Source organism: Rhipicephalus microplus, chromosome 2 (assembly GCF_043290135.1).
Source record: "Rhipicephalus microplus isolate Deutch F79 chromosome 2, USDA_Rmic, whole genome shotgun sequence".
In the NCBI taxonomy this organism is placed as follows: Eukaryota; Metazoa; Arthropoda; class Arachnida; order Ixodida; family Ixodidae; genus Rhipicephalus; species Rhipicephalus microplus.
In genome coordinates this window covers 60060853-60082000 of record NC_134701.1, presented here as the reverse complement: position 1 = coordinate 60082000, position 21148 = coordinate 60060853, and positions in this window count along the sequence as shown.

Genomic DNA, 21148 nt, shown 5'->3' with positions numbered 1-21148 from the left:
GCCGTTTCCGCCACCCACATAAGGCACACGAAGAAACATATTTGTCAATGGCTGATGAGAAGCCTGGCCAGGTGAACAGACTAAGTACTTTGTCGTACGTTTTGTGATAGTCGAGATGCCCAGCAGCAGGAGCATCATGAAATGTCTGAAGAACCTGAGGTTGTAGTCAACGTGGTATAACAAGAAGCCATTGGTTTCTTTCAGCGTGGTAAATATAGCGATTTAAAACACCATTGAAAATATTCAATTGTTTAGGCTGTCGGCAAAGTCGCGCATTCAGAAGCGGATGTGCCTTCAAGCGTGTTAATATACTGCAGCAGTGAAGGTCAACGCGTTGATGCGACACAAGGATAGAGGGGCTGTCGGATCTCAGCCAACTGAGACCCGCGATGGGTAATGCTGTGGTGTGAAGTAGCGAAGGTGGGCTATCACGGTTGAGTAGCGGGCAGCGAGATAGAGCAGGTGCTTTTTACCAGACCTGTAGAGGACATCGCAATTGTGCTCCTGCAAACGAACCACCCAGTGACTAAGACGACCCGATAAGTTCTTTAGCGATGAAAACCAGCACAATGCGTTGTGGTCGGGGAAGACTGTGCAGCTGTGCAGTTAGGACCAAACTTTTGTACCGCCCATACAACAATGAGGCACTCCTGTTCGGCGATTGTGTATTTATTCGCGCCAGTAGTCAAAGCACGACTGGCGTAAGCGATGACACGTTCGCGTGCGGTGTTGTCATATTACAGGGGAAGGGCACACAGACCACGATTTATTTATTTATTTATTTATTTATTTATTTATTTCAATTACCCTCGGGGCTCATAAAGGCGTTATAAAGGGAGTGGGTATTACAACAAAAACTCAGTAAAAATGGATCATAAAAATACAAGTCAGTGAGAATATATGTTAAACAACAAAAATGGTATTTAAGGCCCATAACAATCTGTCAGTTCACTTTTGATTGATGATGCGTCTTCAATACAGGAGATGGACGAGGGAAGGTGGTTCCACTTGGTAGTGGTTTTGGGCAGAAAGGAGTTGGGAAAAAGATTATTGCGACAGAGATTAGTGAAAGCTTTATGCTCATGATTAGGACGTGACAATATGTATGGCAGTTGGGATATGAGCTCCTGGTAAAGTTGTTCAAGTGAAGAATTTTCGGGAAAAAGAATAGACGATGAATTTTTCTGTTAAGCTGCAAATCAAGTAATACGAGATCTGATTTTATTAGTGAAACGCTAGCTGTGCAGGAATATTTTAACACAATGAATCCTGCTAAATATTTTCAACGGAATCAATAATGGTTTTAACAATTTATACCAGGGTCCCAAGCAGAAGACGCATACTCTGGTTCAAGTCTTATGAGTGTTTTGTAAAGTAGCAATTTTCAATGACATGGTGCATTAGAAAATTTTCTACGTATGTACCCAAGTGATATATTGACATTGTTAGTGATGTAGTGAATCTGTGTATGCCAAGAAAGGCTATTGGTTATGTTAATGCCGAGATACTTTACGAGGTAACGTATTCAAGGTTGATGTTACTGATAGCATAGCTGAGAGGAATGAATGCATCTGAGCGACCTAAAACAGTCATAATCTTGCATTTTGTGGAATTATATTAACATTAGTCATTGTGAGCCCCACTTTGACGTGTTATCTAGATCGGACTGAAAAATGAGGTTATCATGAAGACTAGTTATCTCACTGTATACGAAACAATTGCCAGCGAAAAGTTTAATAAAACTAATAATAACGGTAGGTAAGTCATTTATATTTATTAGAAATAGCAAGAGACCCAGAACAGAGCCTTGAGGAACGCCGGACGTAACGCCCCAGTGGGAGAATACAGCATTATTTTTGGTTAAAAATTGAGTACAGCTAGTTAGAAAACATTCTATTTACTTCTAATTGTTAAGGTGAATATTAGGAGTACTGAGTTTAAAAAAAATTAAGTGGTGAGACACCTTGTCAAAAGCCTTAGCAAAATAAAAAGCACCGTAAAGAACTTGATTTTATCTAAAGTGAATAAAATGTTAGGCACAAACGATACAAGTTGTGTTTCGCAACATTAGTTCTTGCAAAACCAATGCTGAAATGAAATGAAAATGCATTAAATTCAAGAAATGAAACGAGGTAAGTGAATTTGACATGTTCGAGGATTTTGCAAGGAATGCCAGTGAGCGAGATGGGTCTGTTTTGAGAGGGGAATGCGGCCCACCTGATTTAAAAAGAGGCGCCACTTCCCTACCTTCCAATCTGCAGGCACAGTCGAGCACTGAATAGACTGTGTTAAAAGGTACATAAGAAATACACAGGAGTACGCAGCAGCATTTTTCAACAACTTGAAAATAAGTTCATCAGCGCCACAGAAAGACGATAGTTTCAAACCATGAAATAATTTCAAGATACCCGCAACATCACTTGAGAGGGAATCCATGTGGAAAAAAATTGTTTTTGTACAAGAGTGGCTCCGTGTCAATATAGCTATCAGAAAAAGATTTTGAAAAGTTGTCATTTAGCAAGATGCAAGATTCTTCATTGCTTATAGCGCAGCCATCAGAAGCTCTAAAACAAATGCTTGTTTCCTTTTTTTAATGGTTCTCCGAAAGTTTGATGAAATAATAGAAAGAAGTGATGGTAAATAAGTTATAAAAAATGCGGTTTTCGCCTTTTTAATGCGATGAGATATGCACGCGGTGCGTGACCATAAGCATTCCAACAAATAGATGTTTGAAAACGTTTCGCAAGGCGAAAGAGGCATTTTTTGTTGTTTGATAATCTTTTTAGTGTTGTCGAAAACCGAGGGGAACGTCTCTTTACGGGAAGTCTGCGCAGTGGAATATACTTAGCAACAAGGGACGTGGCTTTATTTTTAACCAAATTCCAGTTATCTTCTACTGTGCGCCTGAAACATTCTGGCTTGTACTCGTTAATGAGCCGTGCAAGCTCATTATTATTGCTGTGTAATCACTTCTCGCATATTCTCTCATCAGTTTCGGAGTGTTTGTTCTGGCGTGTGACGTGGCCCTTTACAAAAAATAAAAAAAAGACAGTGATCGCTTCTTCCGGGTAAACAAGTTAATGAAGGTACTATGTTAGAATTGTCGATGAGCACGAGGTCGAGAGTATATGATGAAGTAGCGCTAGTTGTAGTACGTCCAGAAACAAGTTGCGTAAGATTAGAGTTTCAGCACAAGTTAATAACAGAGTCGCTTTCAGTGAAGGAACGAGCAACAGAGGGATATTGTGAAGCCCAAATTTTTTTAGGAAATTTAAAATAACACGGAAGAAGTAAAAGAGAGTGGGGGAATTCTGAGACAAGAAAATTAGGAACGTCACGAAGTTCATCGCAGAAAGCAGTTGGTGCATTTGGCGGACGATAACAAGCACAGAGCATTATGTTTTGTTGATGTAAGACTGCACGTACGCATACGAAACCTAGGGACGTCATGAATGGAATTCTAGCTGACACTATATTATCGGCGACGCCTTTCAGTACTTCACCGCGTGGTTTTATAACACGGTCTTGACGGTACACAGCAAAATCCTTTTCGCACTGAAACCACTCATCACTCAAAATTTTACTGGTCAACCAGGTCTCCGTCAATGCACTCACGTCAGCGGCACATGAATCAAGAATAGGGGCTAGAGCGTCGCGTTTATTGAATAAACTGTACGCATTTGACAACAAATAGGATAAGCCTTCAGAATAGTGGCTGCGTGGCTGATGTCTAGCTTTGTCTGAAAAGAACCACCAGAACGGCAGTTTGCAGAATTAGACGATAGTTGAGTGTTACTTGGAGCATTGCCAAAATGCAATTCACAGACCCTGTTGGTGTCGTGGGAGTTAACGTAACACTTTTTGTTGATGTATAACTTGTACCTAGCGAAGGAAACTTCGCTGCTTTTCTTGCCAAAATCTTACAGCTTTATTGTGATACTTCTGGTTGCCTTACAAAAATTTTCGCTTACGGCAAGACGAATTGCTCTTAAATTACTTTTAGAAGACAGAATCGCTTTTCTTAGAGTACAAGGTGAAAACCGAACAATAATCCGTCTGGTTTTTTCAGTGACAAAATGGCCAAGTCTGTTTGCCTGGAAAATCCGGTCATCGCTGTCGTTTAGGTTCATGCTGGAAGCTGAATATATTATTGAGCAAGCGTTTTCTTCTGATTGTGCCCATGTTTGAGCAGCGGTGTCAGTTATGCCGCAAAATATTAAAGTTTCCCGACGCGAACGGTCTTAAAATTCATTTAGCCGTTGATTCAGTACAGCCATTTGAGGCGCTACGTTTTCCCCTTGTTGCCCCTCAGACGATCGAAAGCTGTGTTCAACAGTGGAGAGCCTATTATCGATATCGGCAATTTGCTGCTCTATCAAAAATTCAGCTTCTTTTACTTCACTCATGGCAGACATGACTTCTTCATGTTTAGCATCAAACTTATCGTGAAGGGTTTTAAAAAGCTGTAGTAATTCCTTGTTAGGATATTTTCTGGGGGGCCCAGGGTTTAGTTCGTCGCCGGATTTGAATAACAACTTGGCAACAAACCCACACTCATCTGTTAATTGAAACAATATTTGGGGGCCTGAAGCACTGGCAGCCAAACATCGTTTGACTTTTTACAGTGAAGATGCAGTGCTGTATTCACCCGCTCCCAGAAACGAAAAGGTGTTTCAATCATGTTGACGGCTGCAGTGGCTTCATTTTCTCTAAAACTGTGCAAGCTTTTCAGCAGCCTTTACGGCTTGCCAATGACGATGCGTCGGTCGACTTGGTAGCCGGGAATAAAAGCACGACACTATTACGCGACCAGCTCGCACAGAATGTCTCTGTAGCTTGACAGCGGAACAAGGGCCCCATCACTCAGCTAAGCGGGTAGATGCTTCCGTCATTAAATACCATGTTTACCAGCACTTTCGTAATTTTGCTGAGGTTGTTCCACACGAAGAAATTGTTGAACAGGTGCACCCAGAAACGGGAAGGCGTTTCATACATGTAGACCGCTGCATATGCTCATTATAAGCGTCAGTGGGACGAAGCATAATGGGTGTGCCTAGATCGAAGTGAAAGAGTGCTGGCTCGGATTTCGGTACATGTTTCAACGCCGAGAAGCATTTTCTCAGTCTTCGGACAAAACAAATGCAACCTTACATACGAACAGTTGTTGAAGCTGAGACACGAGCATCGCGAAGTCGCGCATGGAGAGCCAAAAGTAAGATGCCACGTCGAGAAAACTGAGCAGGTCTTTATGGCGCAATGGACGGGAAAGCTCGAAGATGGTGGCAAGATATTCAGGATCCGGTCGAATACCGTTTTTGCTAACTAAGTCTCCTAGATCCTTGATCGCCTTGCTTGCGAAGGTCATTTTTTTGTATTCAGCCGTAAACTAGCTTTTGCAAGGCAATCTAGGACTTCTTTGAGACGTTGCAGCTGTTGAGAAAAGATATACGAAAACACTTTGATGTCGTCGAAGCAGCATAAGCATGCAGGTTTTGCACTTAGGCCACGTAGTAGGCTATCGGTCATCCGTTCTAAGGCAGGGGGCGTGTTACTTAGTCCAAAAGACATTATCTAAAAAGGCATTAGCACAGCCCATCAGGGGTGAACAAAGGGGTATTTTATTTGTCAGATTCAGGCACTGGTATGTTTCAGTAGCTCGATCTCAGGTGAAGGCTGGAAAAATACTCTGCGCTAAGTAACGAGTCTAGTGCATCAACAATCCTCGGCAAAGGATAAGCATCTTTGCGCGTTATTTTGTTCAGCACATGGTAATCAACGAAAAACGGATTGTTATGTTTTTCTTTCACAGAAAAACAACTGGCGAGGACCATGGAGTCAAGAAAAAGCGTATAATATTCAGTTGAAGCTTCTCTGAGATGTTTTGCTCGATTATTTTGCGTTTTGTAAGAGACACATGGTATGACCACCGGTAAATAATTTGGGAGCCGTCAGTCTGAATTCGGTGAGTCGCAGAAATTGTCATACCAAGCACAGCAGAATGAACGTCGAGCAAAGAGAGATGTCAGTTCAATAGGCTTAGCAATTTTGAATCTGGGCTGCTGTAACAACAGGGCTTATCGTTGCCAATAAAGTAGTGGGAGAGTTGAGTGGCGGTGAGCTCGGCTCTGGTATGTCTCCTTGATTAAGAAGGGCAGCAATTGCAACGGGGTGCAGGTGAATAGCACTAATGACTGCTGATCCACAGGGCAAGAACTACAGTTCACTGGTCTTATTTAGGGCAGTAATGAAAGCAGACGTTTGAGAGAAACGGACCAGAATGATCAAAATGCTCCGATGTACAGTGTGGCCATGAGGTAATAGAAGAACGTCTCAATTCGCACTGTTGATGCAATTAACGCTAATAACGTTTCATCGGGATGACCAAGAACATAATCTAAAGCGGTGATGAGGTGATTGCAGCCTTCGTGTTCAGCTAAAAAAGAGTCAAAGGCATTAAGATGAATGAGGAACTGACGACAAACTATAGCAGCGCACACAAACGGCAGGAAGTCCCACCACAAAATGAGTTCGTGGGTGCATTCAAAGAAAGCTGCAACGTGAATATTATGACGAATATCGTCTAATAAAACACGGACCGTACACTAGGTCAGTGGGCGAGTAATGGCTTTTTGTCGCAGCATGGAGAGAATGGCCCGAGTAAGGTCTGCTCACTTTGTGGAGACTGGAGCAAAGATAATAGCAAATAATTGAAATAGCTGCGTCAGTATCCACTGGAGCTTTGACGCCTATACTTCCTATCTACACTATTAGCAAATGCATTGATCTGTCTGGAGGAATTGTTGGCTGTCTGGTGGATGCAGTTTTTCTTCCTAAAACTGCATTGGAGACTTTTCCGAGTGGGCATTCAGACATTGGAGTTCGGTTGCAGCAGCGACTCGAAACGGTGACTTGCAGATGGTGAGCGGCGGCGAGATTCACGGGAGTTCACAGGCATACCCATACCGTAAAGAGAAGAGGGCGAAGGCCTAAAGGAAGACTGGTAAGACGTGCACTGCAGTAGTTCAGGAGTGGACGGAAGCATCCTCGTTCCTCTGGAGCATAGCCACCCCTATCGGAAAAAAACGAATGCTGGGCATGGTGGAAACCACCACCCACCAATATAGTGGATTAATGTAGTGGGTGAATGGTGGGCAACGCCCACCATGGCGCATGGTGGATATGGTGGCTGCTGAAGAGTCGGCAACGCTTGAGCGCGAAATGGCGTCAGAGTCACCGTGACGAGCTGTCACAAAAATAAAAAAAATAATTCTATAAATACAGTATAGGAAAAACACCCGTCCCGTAAAAAAACAACGTGCCATGGAGGATCGAACATGCAACCTACAGATTCCCATCCGGACACACTAACCACTGCGCCATACCAACATGGGGTTGGCTGTGTGGTAAATAGTTAGTTGTCACAGAAATTTACAGTTCAACTTCAGTTATGTTTGACTTGTGCACAACATAGACGAGATCTGCACCTGCTACTAAAAGTTGCACATTTATTAAACACAAGCAACTGCTGCCTGTAACGATTGCCACTGTGTTAATGGCACCAGTGCTATTTTTTTACAACTCACAACTGCAAGAAAAAAAACCAAGTGGATTGGGGAGCAGCAAAAGTTTACCGGCGGGGTCTGCCAAATTTAATATCCGCTTCGCGCTCGTTCTAAAAGGCGACATCTGCTCACGCTTTATGACGCTTTAGGCTCATTACATAGATACGCCCGCCTAATTTATTTGATTGAGTATTGGGATGCTATTCGCACAATGTAGAGGGCGGTCGTGCCAGCGCATAGCTGTAGCTCTTTCGCTAAAGCAACAACTAAATAACACCTTGGCCAAAACGAATGCAGTGTGCCGGAAACGTTACGCTATCATATTGGTTCCCCAAGCATACGAATTGCCACGTCTGACTTCTCGCACAAAAGCTAGAGAAGTGCCGGCGAGTGCGAACGGCGGCTGTCAGTGAGCACAGAAGTACGTTCTCTGGGAGTGCTTGAATCGCGTCGCATCGATGTTTTTTTGTTTCTTGAGCAGACACCATACACAATGAAAAATGCTTCATTTAGGTTAAGTGATGCCATAGCTGTGCTTTATTGTCATTCTAATCGTCTAAATTGTGTATTCTGAAACCCGGAAGCACGGATAGCACAATTGTACGGGCTCGGTCGGTAGGCCTAAACTTTGGTGGAAATCATGGTGGTAGAACATGTAGTCTACAAATCCCAGCTTGGTACACTATATAAAATGCCCGCCATTATAAGCCCACCCATCATCTGCTCACTGCTTGGCAGCATTATCGCAATGGTGGGCAGAGCTTCTCAGCTTGGTACACCATGTGGCCCACCATAACAAGCAGCACCCATCATCTGCTTAGTGCTTCCCAGCATTATTTCCATGGTGGGAAGAGTTTCTCAGCTTGGTACACAATGTGGCCCACCATAATAAGCACCACCCACCATATGCTTAGGGCTTCCCAGCATTATCACAATGGTGGGCAGAGTGTCCCATTATTGCCCTTTATCTAGCCTCTGCTTTCCACCATCATTTCCACTTTACCCGTCATCTGTACACCATACCAACCAGTATGTCCCGGCATATCCACCATATTTTCCACTACGTCCCACCATATCCATCATAATTTCTACCATGCCCACTATTATTTCTACTACGCCCACCATGTTTTCCAGTATCCACCATGGCAATTTTTCTGATAGGGACGTTGCTCGTCTTGTTAGCGCCTTTGGCAAAAGCGAGATATATGGCCCCTCTAGCAACAATAGTAGCAAATCAGGCGAGGAAGACTCTGCACGGTGGAATACGGCTGCGGACTCATCGGTTGCGACGCTGAAACCCCGGGTATGCGGCCACCTGGTGTAGCCGCGAGAACAGTAGTAGGGGATGCAAGCGCCGCAACTGCGGGGTACGTTGGTACCTGACAATGTCTGGATCCAGTTAGACAAGGTAGATGTGATGCGGATGCAATCTCTTGCCTAATGATGTCCCGCAAGTTGGTTGGAGATGAGGCTAAAATGGATGAAGGAGCGCAGGAAGAGCAGTGTTCATGAAGCTCCTCACGAACAATGTCGTGGACCAGGACAGGGATGTCGATGACCGCAGGAAGACAAATGTCCGAGGCATGATAGCAGAAACGAAGAGACAAGTTCTTCTAGTCTCTGCAAATTATAATTATATCTCGAGTCATGGTAGATTTCTGCAAAACAAGGGCGTTTAATGCGATGGCATTTATGCATTTGATATATTGCCACAAGGCAGCAGTGAGGTTGTAGCATAAAGCAGTAGATGGTCTCTGCCTGGAAGAAAAGACTACAAAGTGGTTAGAGACTGGTCCCAGCTCACCAGTGTGCCGCCCATTGTCGTCGCACGTAAACACTGTAAATATCCGCAAAAATACGTTTCCTTGTAGGAATATTGGTGGAGGTGCTGGGTACGCCTTTCTATCTCTCCCGGCAAACCAGCACGGAACTTCAGTGGTTGCCACATTCATTTTCCTGCAATGGCTCAACAGGCCAACTCACAAGAGCAATAGCAGCAGCCGCAGCAGCTGCATCCTCTGATTCTCCTGCCTCCACGAGACCCCGTAAACTTCTGAAATACATGCAAGGACAAGGTGAATGTTGAAGATTGGGTCGCATTCTACGAGTGCGTGAGTGAATACTATAGGTGGGACCCCACGTTGATGCGTTGTATTTTGCTTGCGGGATACTACACTCACCTTGTATGAGACGGATGAGTCGAAGTTGATGAGCTGCGATATTTGCAAACTGAAGCTTGTCGAGTTGTTCAGCAGGCCATTCGGGAGACAGCAGGTCGCGAGGAATGACCTGGAATGTCGCGTGCAGACATCGACGAAATCTTATGTGTCATACACAGGACGTGTTGGGCCTCTGTCGAAAGGTGGATGAGAACATGAGAGAAACTGACAGAATCGCCTACGTAATAAAGGAAATTGCCGATGATGTTTTCAATCAGTTGATTGTTAAATATTGCGCCACCATCGACGTGGCTCTGAAGGAATGTCAGCGCTTCAAGCACGCCAAGATCCGTCGCATAACCTGCCTGCTTGCGTGTCAGCCTAATACTACAACCACTTTGACCTGCGAAGAGTGACCCAAGTTCACGCAAACTGCATCATCAAAAAACGTCACCTGCATTGTTCGCCCCGAACTCGAAGCAATGGCTCCTGCAGCCATTGCTTCCGATGGTTCTCAAGATAACCCATTCACCGTCTTCCGCATCCACGCCGTCGTTCGTTAAGAAATAGCAAATCTCGGCATCGCACCCGTTTGCGCTGTTCGCACTACCGACAGGTCAGCTTCGGTTAACCAGATCCCGGTGTACGCTTCACGCTACCTTTCCCCCTACCGGAACCATGCTGAATGGAGGACGTCGGATGATCGACGGATCTGCCTTCACTGCTCTCGCGCCGGAAACATTGCGCGTTACTGTCGCAACCATTGGACGTCCAATTCATCCTGGAACACAGAGATATGACAATGCTTTGAAGGCAACTATCGCCAGTTTTCTACTCTGTACTATTCCCAGCATGCTGCTACTAACGTTCAGGGTCGAAGGCTCAGCCCGCCACCATCACCCCAAGGCCGTTGATTTCTCTCGCCGATGATTCTTCGCTCCAGGTCTCCTGCACGACCTGGGCCCTCAACCTCGGGAAACTAGACCATGCAGCTCCTGGAGGTGACGCTGCATCAACGACCCGGTCTGTAAATTTTCTGTTGATGATCCCTACACACCGCAATACTTTAAATCTTTTGTTGGATAACGTAACCGTTACAGCCTTCATAGACACTGGCGCACAAATTTCAGGCATGAGCGCTGCTTTTCGTATTACACTGCAAAAGCTAATCACGCCTCTTCTTGAGTGTGCACTAATGCTTGCCGATGGGAGCACATCTACCATTCTCGGCATGTGCACTTCTCGCGCGTATATTGCTGGCCGTCAGACTGTCGTATTGTTCACCGTGTTTGAGCAGTACCCACATGACGTGATTCTTTGTCTCGACTTTCTCTCTGTGCACTCCGCCCTTATAGACTGCTCTACGGGCCTTCTTCAGCTGAAACTGCTTTTTTACACTGCTGTTGCTTGTGATGCTCAGTCGCCTTTGTGCCACCGAGTTCTTGTATATTCCGCCGCAAGCCACGAATTACGTGCAGCTCATTAGTGATATTCTGTGCGTGATGGTGAATATATCGTTTCACCCATTACCGACGTTGTGCTAAATCATTCTATTGCTGTCCCGCGAACAATGGTGAGAGTACGTCACAACGAGACCTATTTGTCACATTTGAACTTTGGTTTCTCCACGCATGTGCCACCTGCTGGTATTATTCTAGGCGTCGTGTCGTCATTGCAAGAGTGTGATATCTCTGAACTGTCGGCTGAGCAACCTACTCCGCGCGTCAATTTGCTCACTGCGCCCAACTTTTCAAGCATTGACATTGCCAAAATGATAGCACCAGATCGTTCACGCTCCGAAGCACTAGACCTCCACCATCTCTTGACGTCCTTTGGGCACATTTGATCTTGACAACCGGCCTTTAGGCCAGTAATCAGTTGCGACCCATCACATCAACATTAGTGATGCCAACCCAATACATCGCCGCCCTTCCCGTGTCGCCGCTGCCGAACGCTCTGTCTTCCAGAAAGAGGTCGAAAAAATGCTCGCGAAAAGCATCGTCGAACACTCATCTAGTCCATGGGCATCTCCGGTCATGCTTTTCAAGAAGAACGACAACACACGGTGGTTTCGGGTCAGCTATAGACATCCCAACAAGGTCTCTAAGAAGAACGTTTACTCCTTACCAAGAATAGATGCCGCCCTTGATTGCCTTCTTAGCGCGAAGTGTTTCTCATCCATTGACCTTCAATCTGATTATTGGCAGATCGCTGTGAAACCACGGAACCGAGAAAAAACAGCTTTTGTAACCCCCGATGGGTTATATCAATTTAAATTAATGTCGTTTGGGCTTTGCAATGCGCCGGTCATCTTTGAGCACTTGATAGATTCCTTTTTGCGCGGCTTCAAATGGTATACATGCTTGTGCTACTTAGATGACAAAATTATTTTTTACCAACGTTTGCGAGCCATTTTGAGCAACAGTCTAAGTATTCTCTAAGTATTCCGCAATGCTAGTCTACAGCTGAACACCTCCAATTGCCGTTTCAGCCGTCGCTAAATAACTGTACTTGGTCACGTCGTTAACGCATTTGTGATACAGCCCGATCCGGATAAAATTCGCGCAGTGACTCATTTTCCTGTACCCTGTTCTGGTAAGGATGTCCCGAGCTTCCTTGGTTTGTGCTCCTATTTCTACCGCTTCATCCGGAATTTTGCCGATAATGCACGGCCTCTCACTGAGCTTCCTAAAAAAGACATCCCATTTAGTTGAAAATCGCCTCCAAGTGCTGAATTTTCGGCGCTCACACAAGCCCTCACGACTACGCCAATATTAGCCCGCTTGTATAAGACCGCACCCACAAAAAATTGTACTGACACCAGTGGCCACGGAATTGGTGCTGTTTTAGCTCAGCGTCAGCATGAACATGACTGCGTCATTGCCTACGCTGGCCGCCTTTTGTCCCCTGCCGAGGATAACTATGCCACCGGCGAAAGAGAGGGTCTCGCTCTTGTTTGGGCGGTCGCTGAATTTCGCCCGTACCTGTTCGGCCGCAGTTTTACTGTTGCAGCTGATCACCATGCACTCTCCTTGCTTTCGTCAATCAAGCATCCTATAAGACATCTTGGTCGTTGGTCTCTCCGCGTCCAAGAATACACTTTCTCGGTCGTGTATAAATTTGGTCACCTCCATCAGGATGCCGACTGCCTGTCACGGTATCCAGCGCATCCGCCAGACGCTGGATACCGTGAGGCTTGCGTCTTATCAATATCAGACTTTCTTGATATCGCTTCTGAGCAACGCTGTGACTAGAATATACTTCTCAAAGAAAGCCTGAGTTCCGCTACTCCACCCACTTCTCTGAACTCGTATTTCCTTCATGGAAGCGGTTCTCTACCGCCACAACATGCGCCCCAATGGTGTTGACCACCTTCTCGTCATGTCTTCCCATTTGTGTGTAGATGTTCTCCGACAGCTTCACGATGAACCTGCCGCTGGTCACGTGGGATTCAACCACACTTATGATCGCGTCCAGCGCCGGTTTTTCTGGCCATGCCTTTATCGCTCTGTGCAAAAGTATGTCGCAAGCTGCGACCTTTCGCAACGTTGAAAACGACCAACATCGCTTCCAGGTCGCCTCTTTCACCTTAGTGAGATCCCTGCTGAACCATTCTACCGGGTAGGGCTCGACCATCTCGGGCCATTTCCCACTGCTGCTTCCGGGAACGAATGGGTTCCCGGACTACTGCATGACATCATTTTGCATCACGGTGCTCCGCGTCAGCTCGTTTACTGACAAAGGCGAATACTTTATATCTCCCGTCGTCCGAGATATTGTACGTTCCTGATCCACGAACCACAAGTTCACAACGGCATACAATCCATAAACTAATGGACACACAGAGCGCCTGCATCGCACTATCTCCGACATGTTGTCGATGTATATCTCTCCAGGCCACCGTGACTGGGACGCAACGTTACCCTACGTCACCTTCGCTTACAGCTCCTCTAGACATGACACCGCAGGCTATTCCCCTTTCTACCTTCTTTACGGACGTGAACACTCTCTGCCTCTTGATACACTCCTTCACGCTGGTGCAAGCTCCCCTGTTACATACGTCCGCGATGCCATTGAATGAGCCAACGCAGCATGACAGATTGCCCGAGAACGACGCATACTATCTCAAGCCTCTCAGAAAGATCGCTACGATCGTCACCACCATGAAGTTCCGTACGCGCCCGGTTTTCTAGTACTCTTGTGAACACCATGTCGTCATATCGGCCTCTCAGAAAAGCTTTTATTTCGCTAGGACGAACCAAACAAAGTCCTACGCAAGGTCACTAACTTCACCTACGAGATACAGAAGGTTGTCAATGAAGCGCACTCAACGCCACTACCATCTACTGTTGTGCACGTCGTAAGATTGCAGCCTTATGTGTCACTCAACACTCTGCTTTCGTGACAAGCGCCGGGTCGGCGTTTTAACGCCGCGGGGTAGTGCCACACGGCAGTAGTGGGATTGTAGCATAAAGCGGTAGAGAATCTCTGCCTTGAAGAAAAGACTACGAAGTGGATAGCGACTGGTCCCAGCCCGCCAGTGTGCCAGCCATTGTCGCCACACGTAAAGACCGTAAATATCCGCAAACATACGTTTCCTTTGAAAAATATGGCGTGCTTGGTCACTTTGGGGCATAGATTAGTTTAGGCGCTTGCAGAAAGCAAGAACATCCTCAATGTACGATGTGTATGATTGACCCGCCAGTTGAAAGTGTTCAGCAAGCTTCTTCGTTGCTGCCTCTGCGCTAACACTTATGCCTCAGTGCAAACACCAAAAACATGAAGAAGCTGCCGTGGGAACGTGTCGCAGTCAGGTAGGTCTTAAGATGGTTCCATAACCAGGTTTTCGCAACAACAGTCAGGTAGAAAGGGACGCTACGTAACTTGTGTAGAGTATCCCACCCGTTCAACTCGTTGAGTAGTTCGTAGGTATGTAGCCATTCTTCAATGCCATCACTTTGGAAACCCAGAACACTGGTGGATCACGCTAGTGGCTGTGGATGGCCGGGGTGCATGACGCAGGCTGCAGTGGGCCAGCGGTGTTGGACGAAATATGATTGTCTTGAACTGCCATTGCAGGTGGTAGTAGGCAGTGACCCGAGCGTCGCTCGAGTGATAACGTACGAGATGACTTGGGGATCGAGAAGCACCGTCCTCTCCTTATGAGGAAGCGCGTTATTTGAAACGAGCTCAGGCTGGCACACACTGATGATTGCATCTACAAATGAGGAAGTTATACAAACGATGATTACACGTACAAATTCTCCAATTGATAAAAAAGAGTCAGTGAATTCACTCAAATATTACATATATAGACCGGCGACGTATATCAGCGTTCAGACAATTCGTAGCAATAGCGTGAAGTGTTCAAGACAGTACAGTTAGATATCATGGGAAAAAACATAAATATATGTATAAAAATGTAGAACTTTAGGGAACAGAAATCACTTCTTCGCACGCACAGCATAACCCGTAAGACTTGGCGATAGATAACGATGAACCTACAATGAAAGCATGAATATCAAAATATGAAAACACCGCGTGATATTAGAGCCAGATTGTGCGTCACATACACAGCTCAGTCATTGTGGCATTAATAAGTTAAGTACCTGACGCTTTTATTGCACCAGCGTGTTCAAATACAGTCTTGCATCCAGGTTCGTGATAGTGGCGGTGATTACTCAATGCAAGCGATTGTAAACCTTGAATACACAAATATACACGATAAGAGAAGAATTAGAGACGTTATTTAACAAGCTTTGCCGTTGACGCTACGGGCCATGAGTTAAGGTTGATAATGCTTAGTAGGCACGCTAGAAAGTGTGCCTGTACTTTTGTTTATGCCTGATGACACGGTGTTGAATTTGTGGGTGATGTGTGACTCGTGAATTTCCCGATCATGGTGAGAATGAAAGCCCAATTGAAGTGTAGTGACCTTAATTTTTTCGTAATAATTCCATGGTAAGCGAGCATGTTTTGAAAGCGGGAGGTAAGGTTGAGTATTGGTGATTTGCGTGCACGTTAGAGAACCAGGAGTGGTCGAAATTTCCGGAGCCCTCCACTACGGCGTCTCTCATAATCTAATGGTCGTTTTGGGACGTTAAACCACACATATCAATCAATCATATCAATCAATAGTTCGCGTATTCGTATGAAATGTATGGTTATTGAAGCGTATTCTGAATGATGTTTTTGTATGGCCAAGATACTGTTCTTGGCCGACGGTGCACTCGAGCTAGTATATAACGTTAGCGCTTTCGCAATTAAAGGAGCCACAAATTTTAAGGGTGGAGTTTGACGACGTACTAATGGCTTCCTGTGTGGTTTGGATATGTAGACAAACCTTGCGGCATGGTTTCTTGCGAGGTGCATAACCAGATTTTGTGGGTTTGTTTAATCTTGACGATGTTAGCATATCGCGGAGATTCTTCGAGTGCCGGTGCACTATGTGAGGTGGTTCAGGAAAGATATTTTTTTCAGATGCTCATTTCTGATAAGATTGTTGTGGTGGCGTTTGTGTATTGAAAGAACCTTTGACACTGATGCCGAGCTAGGTAATACCAGATTAGTGCCAGCACCTTGTTCAGGCAAACGGTTTTCGCTAAGAATGTGGGCTCTATTCAATTGGTGTGCTCGGTGAATAGCGTCATCAACCATGCCCGCTGGATACCATCGTATAATAAGGACGCTTTTATGTGGCTCGCAGTTAGATTAGAAATGTTCATGATCGGAACACAATCGCTTAAAACGGTGAGTCTGTCTATAAGGTACACCTGTCTTACAATGTCGCACACGACTGCTCTTGGAATGGAGAAGCTGGTTTCTATCAGTAGGTGGTGCAGTGCATTTGTGAGACCAATTTTTTCTTCAGGGAGTTTGACAGTGAGATCGAGAAAGTTAAAAGAATTTGTCGAATGTGTGAAAGCTTGCTTGACGGATGGAAATGATTGAATCCATCCATAAATTTTAAGAGCGTGTCCTCCCCATGCGTCTAATGTGTCTAAAACAAAGGTATCCGGCGGGCTTGGTCAATGACCGTTGACATGTGCTTGTTAATTTGACAAAGCCTGGTCCACGAGCCGAAACGTCAGTCAGCAAATATACCGTGCTAAACAAACGTGCGTCGCACTCTATTTTCCCTTGTTATACTGGAGCTAGCGTTACTTCCAAGCTGGACGTATATATATATATATATATATATATATATATATATATATATATATATATATATATATATATATGGGAAAGAAGTGTATACCTAAGGGCTCGTTTTTCCGTGTTTTAGCACAATATTAATGAGATCGAACAGACAGTAATGCCAAGGAATGTACAGGGGAAGTTGTTACAACCAATGGAATGTAAATAAGAAGAAAGAAAAGTGGAAGAAAAAATAACCCGCCGTGAGCAGGAATCGAACCTGCGGCCTTCGAATAACGCGTTCGAGCATCGAACGCGTTATTCGAAGGTCGTAGGTTTGATTCGTGACGCGTCTTTGACGCGTCTTTGAAGGTCACGAAGGGACATTGTGGGTGAGCTTGAATGGCAGGCAATTACCTGTAGCAAGAGGAGGGACTCCGGCAGGGAGAGTGCCTGATTCGGCCCCTTCTGTGGTCAGTTAGAAAAAGGAAAGGATAACCATGTGTTTCGTTTTCACTGAAAATATACTAACATATTGCATATGTGGCGGAGGGGGGGGGGGGGCAGACTTCGGGGCAAAGATAGTGAAAGCGCAAAAGGCATTTTGGAAAGTAGAGCTGACAACTCGGGCGCGAAGGCACATGCCAATATGACTGTGTGCGTGTCTGAAGCCCTTTCATCCCCGAAGCGCCTGTGGTTGAAATTGGCTGGGGCTGGTTGAGCTCTGCCACTTACAGATAATACGGCAATTATAAGTTAAACAGAATGGCAAATAAAATATAAAGAAAGTGGAAGAGTGAAAATGAAACAAATAATAACAAACATAATGGAATGGGTGATATTGTGCGAGAGATATGTGCACAAATCCAGAAACTCATAGAATGCAGACAGACAAGAAGTAACACAAAAATGAAATAGATAAGATCAAAATAGGAATAAAATTACAAAGAAATAAAAATCACACAACAAAGATACATATAGAAACAGTACATAGAGAAATTTTTTCGGTTGGTTCATGCCCCCGATAACTATTGGGCACCTCTGTTGAGCATAACGGGGATTAATAATAATATTACTATATTCAAAAATAATAGTTACAGTAAAAAAAGATATTTTCTTTTAATTTTTAAAATTTGGTTATTACCTTTTAAATTAACAAACTCATTTTAACTGTAACTGCTATTTTCTAAAATAGTAATAGTAATATTATTCCTCGATATGCTCAACAAAGGTGCCCAATAGTTATCGAAGAATGAACCAACCGAAAATACTTTTTTCTTGTAGTATTCGTATATTTACCTTTGTTGTGTGATTTTTATTTCTTTAATATTTTAATACTCTTTTATCATAAATATTTCACTTTGTGTTACTTCTTGTCTGTCTGCATTTTCCCGAGTTTCTGGATTTATGCACAGATCTCTCGCAAAATCTCACCCATTCCGTAAAATTTGTTACTATTTCTTTGATTTTCACTGTTCACTTTTCTTTATATTTTATTTGCCATTCTGTTTAACCTATATTTGCCGTATCATCTGTAAGTGGCAGAGCTCAACCAGCACCAGCCAATTTCAACCACAGGCGCTTCGGGGAGCAGTACGAAAGGGCTTTAGGCACGCACACAGTCATAGTGACGTGTGCCTTCCCGCCCTAGATGGCGGCTTTACATTCCAAAGCGCGTTTTGTGCTTTCACAATCTTTGCCCCAAAATCTTCCCCCCACTCCCCCACATATAGAATGTGTCAAAATAGTTTCAGTGAAAACAAAACACGTGGTTCTCCTTTCCTTTTTCTAACTGACCACAGAAGGGGCCGCCGCATCAGGCACTCTCCATGCCGGAGTCCATCGTCTTGCTACAGGTAATTGCCTGTCATCCAAGCTCACCCACAATTTCCCTCCGTCGCGTAAGATGCGTCGCGTAAGCCGCCCTATCCCTGTCTTCCTTTCTCTTCCTAACCAAGTTTCTTTTCTTTCTTTTTTTCTCTTTTTCTTTCTTTCCCTTTTCTTTCTTTTTTCGGTCTTTTTGGTTTGCTCCAGCAAAATGAGACGAAGAAGAAACTTTCGAAGAAGAAACTGTCCGACAAAGCATATGTGACCACTGTTAAATACCACGAATTCGTCACTCTCCTCCTTTCCTTCTTGCACCACCATGTCGATGCCGATGGCACGTATTTTTTTGGTCTTTTTGGTTTGCTCCAGCAAATGAGACGAAGAATAAATTGTCCGAAGAAAAAACTCTTGGGCACAGCATATGTCTCCAATGTAAAACACCACGAATTCGTCGGTCTCTCCTGTTTCGTTTTTGCACCACCATGTCGATGCGGCATGTTCGCATTGCGCCACACATGTTTGCAAACCCTCACGAAGATTGGTGCGCCGGTCAAAACCGTTGGTACTGAAATTAAGACAACCACAAAGTTGTTTCTTCTCTTCTCAAGTACGTTTTGCTCATTATAAAAACTTCCTTAAATATATATATAGTCCAGATGATCCTCCGTGAGCGGTCACAACGTGGTTTATGTCGACGTTTCGGCATAGAGTGTGGCCTTTATCAGGATTACCCTTCATCATATATATATATATATATATATATATATATATATATATATATATATATATATATATAGATGAAATAGAGGATCAGAGTTTCTTCCGGCTACCGTAATAAAAGTTATAATCTTCGAGAACAGTGCAGTATAGGAAACAAAACAATAAAATATTTATTTAATCCTAACAGTTTCGGCTGGTGGACCAGCTTTCTTCGGAGGATGTAAGAGAAATGGTACAAGTTCCCGTAGCAGAGGGTCACCCTCACAGTTTGAAGACCCTCAAAAAAAAAAAACGAGACAAACGGGCGAACGAGGTAGCAACAGACAACAAGAAGCAGAAGAGGGAGAGGAACTAGAAAGGAGCGACGGAGAGCCGCCGGGAACGAGCGGGTAATTCTGGCATTGTTACTGGGTATAAGTAAGACGCGCCGCCAGCGGAGGCGACCAAGAAAAATGGAAAAATGTGGAACATGTTGCCGCTTGCTCGCATCCCACACATGGATCGAGTTTAAATTAACGTGGTTCGGCGTCTGGCCCGCGGCCTCGGGCCACACACACACACACACACAAGAAGCATACGACTCGCTCCAGCTTTCGGAAAATAATGGCCACGTTGGAAAGCTAATGTGCCCTCTCCCCCTCCCTCCACCTGCCCTCTCTTGCAGAACACTGTACAACCAGTCATACTGAAAATAAATGAATGGGTATTCTTGTAAAGGATGAACAAACAAAAACGTAAACAAAAAATATAAAAATAAATAATACCAAAAAAGTACTCAGAAATGAAAATAAAGTCTAATAATACTAACACACGCCGTTTAGATCACGTAGCATCGAATGCATATATATATATATATATATATATATATATATATATATATATATATATATATATATATATATATATATATATGCACGCATGGTGGTTGAGTGGCCGTAGCGTTGCATATAGTCCAGTAGATCCTCCGTGAGCGGTCACAACGTGGTTTATTTCGACGTTTCGGCCTAGAGTCCGGCCTTCATCAGGATTAAAGGTACAGTTTGTTGGTGCTCAGCTTTATGCAATCTCAAATCAGAGGGAAAGGAAAGAGGAAAAGGACAGAAAAAATAAAAAATAAAAAAAGGAGAAACAAGCAAAAAAGAGAAAAAAAAGAATATAAGGGGGACTCCCCTCGGGCGCCCCCCTTCCAGTCTTCTTTCCACTTCCACTTCATCTCTCTCGCCCTTCTCCCCTTCACCTTTATTGAGGTTTATTGATGTCCGAGCAACAGGGCTCTAACCAAGCGCGTCGGTTGGGCTTGTTTGCCAGAGCGGGGGTCCACGCGCACTTCTTTTTCTCTGTGGTGTGTGCCTTCACCTTGGCATACGACCCACTACTAGAAGTAGGTGGCAATATATATATATATATATATATATATATATATATATATATATATATATATACTAAGGGTAAAGAAATGTATACGTAAGGGCTCGTTATTTCATGTCTTGGCACCTAATTATTGAGATCTAACAGACAATAATGCCTAGAAAATTATAGGGGATGTTATTGGAAAAAAATGTAATGCAAATAAGAAGAAAGAAAAGTGGGTGAAAATATAACTTGCCGTGAGCAGGATAACTGCTCATGGCAAGTTTTTTTTCACCCACTTTCCTTTCTTCTTATTAGCATTACATCGGTTCTGCCCCACCGCGGTGGTCTAGTGGCTAAGGTACTCGGCTACTGACCCGCAGGTTGCGGGTT